The sequence below is a fragment of the Poecilia latipinna genome, unplaced genomic scaffold (genome assembly GCF_001443285.1).
Source record: "Poecilia latipinna isolate Pla-1442-1.1 unplaced genomic scaffold, P_latipinna-1.0 Scaffold2048, whole genome shotgun sequence".
Taxonomy (NCBI): Eukaryota; Metazoa; Chordata; class Actinopteri; order Cyprinodontiformes; family Poeciliidae; genus Poecilia; species Poecilia latipinna.
The window spans coordinates 71,176-79,326 of record NW_015114664.1 but is presented as its reverse complement, the minus strand read 5'-3'; the positions used below and the strand labels follow the sequence as shown (position 1 = coordinate 79,326).

General features: G+C 40.3%; 1 protein-coding gene and 2 long non-coding RNA genes across 7 annotated transcripts in view; 1 reads left to right on the top strand and 2 right to left on the bottom strand.

Annotated features, from left to right (window-relative positions):
- The window catches only part of LOC106935947 (SZT2 subunit of KICSTOR complex), an 81,192-nt gene that overhangs the window by 12,434 nt on the left and 60,607 nt on the right, over positions 1–8,151 (bottom strand). The window lies entirely within an intron of this gene.
- On the bottom strand, positions 1,720–4,304 carry LOC106935951 (uncharacterized). Its single transcript, XR_001422017.1, has 3 exons — positions 4,293–4,304; positions 2,731–2,733; positions 1,720–1,904 (listed from the first exon to the last, which is right to left on the bottom strand). It is a non-coding gene; the product is annotated as an uncharacterized LOC106935951 (long non-coding RNA).
- Positions 7,267–7,944, top strand: LOC106935952 (uncharacterized). The gene is made up of 2 exons (XR_001422018.1): positions 7,267–7,461; positions 7,543–7,944. It is a non-coding gene; the product is annotated as an uncharacterized LOC106935952 (long non-coding RNA).

Genomic DNA, 8,151 nt, shown 5'->3' with positions numbered 1-8,151 from the left:
GTTGCTCAGTTGCATTTGAAAACATATCCAATAATGAGGATATGTTTTTGCCCTTTTCTAACATATACATACAGTATAAATTATCCTACAGTAAATATTAGTTTAGTAGGTCTTCTATTTCAAGAAATTAATTTGGAAAGGTGTTTATTCTGCCTGATTTTTTATTGACTTTTTTTATATATATAAATCAATTCTTTTCATTTTAGTCTATAAAATATTAAAATTTGCCCATAATTTTAAACATTAAACTTGATGTTATGATAAATTATTCAGTACATAAGTAACATTTTTCCAGAATACTTTTTATACTTGAGTCATTTCTGGGATGGCTACTTTTTACTTTTACTTGAGTATATTGAAGTATTGCTTCTCACGTGAGTACAATTTTTGGGTATTCTACCCACCTCTGGATAAATCTGATATTCTAATTGCACATTTTTGTATAAGGTGTCCGACATAAAGTTTACCTTAGACAACTGGCCTATAGCCACATCCGCAGTTCTGTTTATTTTGCGCCTTTTGTGTATTCAGGCAGTTCAGGCTGCTCAGATTTCTAAATCTCCCACACGCAGCGTGTAAACTCTAACAAATTACACTATGCGCTTCTGACTACTGTTACTGTGTAACAAAAATGTTTGACTCACCATGCTTCAGCGTTCTCTGTCCGTTTTCAAAAGAGGAAAAGGTAGAACTGGAATTTCGTCAGAATTCTTCCAGATCGGTAAAGTTTGCTCCAATAATTTGAAATAAACTCGGACGCAGATGGGAAACGCACTGAGGCATATCCTGTTCTAGGCGGAGGAGCTGATGAGCGTCTGCTGATCATTGCTAAACGCACCCTCTTTCTCGTCGCCTGTGTCTTTTCGGCCAGGTTCGGCTGTTTCCGTAAACAGCAATCAAATAGCTTACACACTTTCAAATTGTTCAAACATATTTGAATAATAAACTCAACTTGACTGCACTGACAAGTAGAGTCAGGTGTGCACCTGACTTGGAATATTTCTGTTTGAATTAGCCATTTTTTATAGGTTGTTATAGTAATACGATGTGAATTAGCGCTACAGAAATAAACTGAATTAAAAACTGAACTGAATTGTTGATGTGGATAACTAGCCAACTGCTTCGCTCAGATGACGTAGATAATTGTTTGATTTAAAGATGAGCAGAGCGGATATTTTTAATCCTATTTGCTCACCCGTGCATTTTCATGATTCCAATACTTCTTATGTCCATGGGCTGCTATATTACTTTATTAGGTAACACTTTATTTGAAGGGGGGTGAATAAGTCATAAACATGACATAACACCTGTCATGAACATGAATAAGCCTTCATGAATATTTATGACTGTTGTCATAAAGCGTCATTTGATAAATTATGACACTTTTAATACAAAGTTGACATTATTCAAAATGTCTTTGTTATGACAACTTGACATTAACCAAGAAATCATTACTGATATAAATTTGTTATAAAAGTATTAGTGATTGCACTTTAAAAATTACGTAACTTTATGTTATTAAAGGTAAAGTTTAAACAGTAATGATTTCTTGGTTGTCATAACAAAGACATTTTGAATAATGTCAACTTTGTATTAAAAGAGTCATAATTTACCGAATGACACTTTATGACTGTAATGAAGAGAGCTTCATTACTGGGTCTGTTTTTATTGAAGTCACTGTATAGCACTTTAAAAGCACTTTTTACACTTTATTAACAAGCACTTTATTTAGCACTGCACTTTAAGCAGAGATTTGCACATAAATAACAATTTGCACACGAGAAGTTTTAATTGTATTTATTGAGTATTTTAGTAATTAGCATGTAGCCTTTTGTTCTGGGCTCTGCACAGCTGCTCCTCATTGAGAAGTGAGCTGGTTGCCTGTGGAGGGAGGATAATTGTTACTCAGAGCAATGAGCTACTGGTGGGTAAAACTGAGCAAATGTTTGTGCATAATCTGTTAGGTGTGGAGTGCTGATATTGAGTGACTCACCTGTCTTTTCTGTGTCCTCTCCAGGGTGTTTGGACAAATACTACCCCAGGGGTCCAGACACCATTTATAGGTTCCGGGAGAGGCCATTGAAAAGTGTGGGGGGGGGATCTGTTATGGGTTTTTGTGGCATTTCATTTGATGTAAGATAAAACATAAAATACTTATAAAACGTAAATGTTTATATTTAGTAAAAGGTATTTTATTTAAATAGGTAGAGATTGGTTAATTGAGATCCCCCTGTGAATTGGAGGGGTTGGGTCCGTCACAGTTGGGACTATTTAAGCCTGTAGTTTCACCTGTGAAATTATTGTGTGTTGATGCTGTAAGAAGAATAAACCCACTGCTGTTTCCACCTGACTCTGCCTCAACTACTCTTCCTCACTGTAAAATCCAGCCGCAAAAGGCCGCCTTGTTACAGGTGTGGATGTCATCTTTTTTGTCTTCCTCCTTTTCATCGTCATAACCACCATCACAATCATCATCTCCATCATCACCTCCTATGACCTCTAAGTGTGTGCTGATTTGATCCATCACACCTTTGAGGACCTTCTCAAAACGTTTCTGACTTCATTTAGCCATGTTCTTCGGCTCATCAGTCCATGGGACGGCTGATGCTACTAACTGAGGCTGCATACTCTGAAGCAAGAGTGGTAACACAAAATACCGCATTGGCTGTGGTTTGGGAAGGGTATTTATGGAAAAAGGGGTTCTAATGAAAGTAATGCAAAATCTTCTACAAACTCGACAATCAGGTTTTTATAAAATGCACTTTTTGAATCATTGATGTGAAAAACATCTTTTACTGCAACACAACATTGTAAATGATCAACGATCATTTTTTTGTCCTCAGTGCTAAATGGCAGTAACTAACACAGATCATTGTATATTTATACAAATATATATATATACAGTACAGACCACAGATTTTGACACCTACTCATTCAATGAGTTTCCTTTATTTTCATGACTATTGACATTGTAGATTCACACTGAAGGCATCAAAACTATGAATTAACACATGTGGAAATATGTACTAAACAAAAAAGTGTGAAACAACTGAAAATACGCCTTTTATTCTAGTTTCTTCAAAGTAGCCACCTTTTGCTGTCATTACTGCTTTGCACACACTCTGCATTCTCTTGATGAGTTTCAAGAGGTCGTCACCTGAAATGGTTTTCACTTCACAGGTGTGCCCTGTCAGGTTAATAAGTGGGATTTCTTGCCTTATAAATGGAGTTGGGACCATCATTACTTTAAAAAATGAAGGTCAGTCAGTCCAAAAAATTGGGAAAACTTTGAAAGTGTCCCCAAGTGCAGTCGCAAAAACCATCAAGCGCTACAAAGAAACTGGCTCACATGAGGACCGCCCCAGGAAAGGAAGACCAGGAGTCACCTCTGCTGCGGAGGATAAGTTCATCCGAGTCACCAGCCTCAGAAATCGCAGGTTAACAGCAGCTCAGATCAGAGACCAGGTCAATGCCACACAGAGTTCTAGCAGCAGACACATATCTGCAACAACTGTTAAGAGGAGACTGTGTGAATCAGGCCTTCATGGTAGGATAGCTACTAGGAAACCACTGCTAAGGACAAGCAACAAGCAGAAGAGACTTGTTTGGGCTAAACAACACAAGGAATGGACATTAGACCAGTGGACATCTGTGCTTTGGTCTGATGAGTCCAAATTTGTGATCTTTGGTTCCAACCACCGTGTCTTTGTGCGACGCAGAAAAGGTGAACGGATGGACTCTACATGCCTGGTTCCCACTGTGAAGCATGGAGGAGGAGGTGTGATGGTGTGGGGGTGCTTTGCTGGTGACACTGTTGGGGATTTATTCAAAATTGAAGGCATACTGAATCAGCATGGCTACCACAACATCTTGCAGCAGCATGCTATTCCATCCGGCTTGCATTTAGTTGGACCATCACTTATTTTTCAACAGGACAACGACCCCAAACACACCTCCAGGCTGTGTAAGGGCTATTTGACCAAGAAGGAGAGTGATGGGGTGCTGCGCCAGATGACCTGACCTCCACAGTCACCGGACCTGAATCCAATCGAGATGGTTTGGGAATACCTGGGAATACCACAAGCAAATGGCAACCTCGATGAGGTCACAAGGAAAGGGTGGGTAAGTCACCAGTCTTCCACCCGGGAGACCCGGGTTCGAATCCAGGCTGGGGCAAACAGTTACAACAGTGAAATTGAGCTATCCAGTGTGGGTCCTTAGGAAAGACCATTGGAGCTATATAGCCTACCTCATGCCATGAGAGACATTGATAAGCACTGTTGGAATGCTACTACTCAAGTAACCCTAGTCAGAGGCTACATGCAAAGACTGTGGGAGGAATGGTTACTTCGACATCCCCAGTTGACACTAACTGCCAAACATTTATTTTGTATTTATTTAATGTAGTATAGTTAATTATTTTTACGTCTTTCATACTGCTGCTAATTGATATGCATTACTGGACTGGTCACTATGTGATTCATTGTGTCCAGAAAACCATTTTATCCCAATATAGAACAAGGAGAAATCTGACACGAAAATATTAGTAGCGCCACCATTTGTTATTAGTTATATCTATTAAATACAACTTAAAATAAAGATTAGAAAACTGATGTTTGATAAATTCTCCATGATAAAAATCTATAAACAGTTTAGTTTCTGTTAGTTCTGTCAAGATGCAAGAAGGGGCGAATTTCTATTTATATTGTGTTATTTCGCAATAGTCAGCCCCGCCCTTATCTCACCACTCATTCGACTGACTACTGACCTGACCAGTTCTCTGTCTAACAGGTCCGGAAAATCTCTGAAACCCGGGTCTTACCTCAGAGTCGGTTTACAAGAGATATTCTATTTAAACTGGTGACGGAAAAGACTCGTCTAGCTCTAACTACCTACAATCCAGAAGTTATGACCCTTTTCAGTTGAGAAACAGTCAGGTGAGTAGCCCTCACCACTGCATAGCTTCAACAACCACTCCTGTTAACGGTAGCTCTTTTCCTAAAATAACGGCACTTGTTTACGGCTAGATTAGATTTAGTGACTTAGACTTAAGTCCCAGGGTCATTATTTTCACACTAACCAAAGGAAAGTACGAAGCCACCACATCTCTAGAATCATGTATGTTAGTTTTACTATAATCAGGGAAATCTACGATAATCAAATGACTCAATTAATCTCAATGTCCACAAGTTCCACTGGAATTTTTAGTATGCAATTTATTAAGCAAGCTTTAGCAGGGATAAATGACAAGCAGATTAACTTTCAGAGATGACAAATTTGCAATAAGACAATAAATTCAACTTAAATCAATTACAACCTATCTTCATTTCTATCCCTATCCTGTGTCACTAGTTTAACTAAGCGAGGCTCTTGGGGGCAGGTCAACTCACACCCAGATGTCAACTGATCCCGGCAGCAGAAATCTTCAGATGTCCTTGGTCAGAGTCTTTTGTCCTGATGGAGCAAAGTCCCCTTTCAGAATAGAAGCAAAGCAGAACTGTCCGTTGTCCTTCAAACGTCCAGATCTTCGTCAATTAATGACCTTTGTCTTTTCTCCAAGTCTGCTGCAGTAGGATGGGGATCGTTGGGTTGAGGCAGAGCGATTGGTTGAATCAGGAACCAGGGCTGGGGGTAGATGGATCTGTCCCTTCTTAGCGGCGTGAAGTCTCAACTTCCCCTTGGTTCCAGGGTGCGGTCCTCTGCTGGTCTTCAATCTGCGTCCTCTTGTTGGCTCTCCTTCAGCGCCGCGGACAAAGAACAGTTTCTTCCCCTGTCTGCTGGTTTTTAAACCCTCTCAGCCCATGGTTGTGTATGGGAGAGTTCTACGTGACTTCTGAAACGTTCCGATGAGTATGTGGAAAGCCTCAACCTTTCCCAACCATCATCTCTTTCGTGACTCATTGCAGCAACTCTCTTCGGTACTTCCCTTTTCCACTGGCCATCTGGCCATTGAGGCCATTTCTCGTAACTTACTTCCCTTTTTGAGCCTTTCCAGCACCCCCGCCTAGCTCAGTGTACTAATTGCGACAGTTTGAGAACAGAACCTGCCTTCATTTCTCACAATCTCAAATCTTCAGTCATCTCATTTGTAATTTATTATAAAACATTATAAATTTGTCATTGTATCAACTTATAACTCTCAGTATTATTCTTCATCACTTATCTATTCTGTAACTCAAGCCGTTACCATTTCTAATCAATAATCAACATACAACAATCAAGTTATTACTGTTACTACAGATCAAGAATACAGAACATATATTTTATTACAGACATTACAGACCATTCCAATCATTACATATGTATGTATTTTTATTCATCTTTTAATCATCAGTAATCAATATACAAGATTACTGTTATTTCTCAGGCCTTTGCTCCGTTTTCTGCGTGCACCTGGAAAGATCTCACCACCTTATGCCAGTTTCCATGACAATTGGTCAATCGTTTTATTTTAAATATGCTGTAGGAGCCGTAGTTTGACGGCTGTTATATATATCACCACGTTTTGCGACCACAGGGGATTAGCTCAGTTTTTGTCGCTTGTTTAACTTTTATGAATTGCAGCGGCTGCAGTGCGCCACAGTAAAGACACAATAAAGCTGATAAACAGGTGAAGAACCAAACTAGACAGAACCACTTCTGATTGTTTGCCAAGCCAAACATCCAAAAAAAGTTCCACCAAGCCACTACTGAGGGACTGGGGTCATGTTTCTGGACACAGGCAAAAGAAGGTTCAATGTCCAAACTTATTGATTGTTCTTGGTGATTTATTTTCCTCTTTCACCAAACAATTACAGAGTTCAAACTTTCCTCTGTTCTCATGCTACCTCTGTTGCTCTGGTAAAAACCATCGGCCCCAAACCCAAATGCCTGCTGGTCCTTCACCCCTGCACTTATAGAAAGTGGACTGACCCACATTACTTCCTGTCTAAATTTAGAAAATAAATAAGAAAAATAATAAAACAAAAAATAAAAAAAATCAACAATTATCAACCTACAAATAAACTTTGTAAATAATACAAAAAATATAAATTTAAGAATAAAGTAACAAAATTCAAATGGATAAAGAAATGAAGAAAAAATAGCTCCAACAACTTCTATTCTACGGAGCCCTCCAGAGGACATGGGGATTTTTTTTTTCTTTTGCGTTCCCTCGCAAAACGTTTGCGTCCCCTCGCAATAATCTACTNATCAGTTCATGCGGCATCATTGATACTGTAAGCCTTTTTTACGGTGGCCGCCGTACTTTCTGCTTTAATACAAGCTTATAAGTGTGGTGATCCTGGGTGCTCGGGTTGTTTTGCTGCTACTTCTCGCTCCTTCCACCAGGGGCCGCCTGGTGGATGATCTCTGTTGGGCGTGACCTGGGATCCTCACACCTGTCGGAGATTGTCTCATCTCCGCAGAGGCTTAAGAGTGGAGTCAGCAAACACATCGATGTCAGAGTGTTAACCAGTAATGGTACTGCAGGCCATCATCATAGCGTTTATTGATTCCTTGTGAACCTCCCAGTGACCCCGGTTTTGTTTATTCGTTTTTCAGACTACTCCCTCGTGACGTCGTGGTCCGACCACTCGAGGCTTTTGAGCTCCTGGCTGTACCTGGCGTACTTATCCCTCGTTGGCTGCCTACCTCGATCTGCCCCGGTGAGCTGAGGTCCGTATCTGTCCGCCCTCCAACGCCGTCCGCTGGATTTTCCCAAAACACCAGCTGGTTCCGCAGCAGATCCCCATACCCGAAACCACCCCGGGAAATCCCAGTATCCACCCCCGCTTGCCTGCCGCCTGACCTAGTAAGACCGTTGCCGCTCGTTCAGAACTCAAACATCCCACAGTCCTTGAACTCATCGCTCATTCTCTCTTCCAGCCCGCTCCATTTGCCGCTCCCCCAAGAACACAGTTGATCTGTACTGTTGTTGTGCTTTATATTAAACATCTTTTACTGATTATCGGTAAAAACATGTTTTTGCATGTGGGTCAAGAAGTTACCTTCCGTCATGACAATAAGGTTTTTCCATGGACTATTGAGTTATTATCGCGGGGTAATAAGTCATCTGATTGTCTCTATTGTGTTCGTAGTCTGAATGGTTTAAAGGGCTGCTTTCTGTATATGCAGTCAGAACCATATGATTTTATTTAATCAGCAACATAG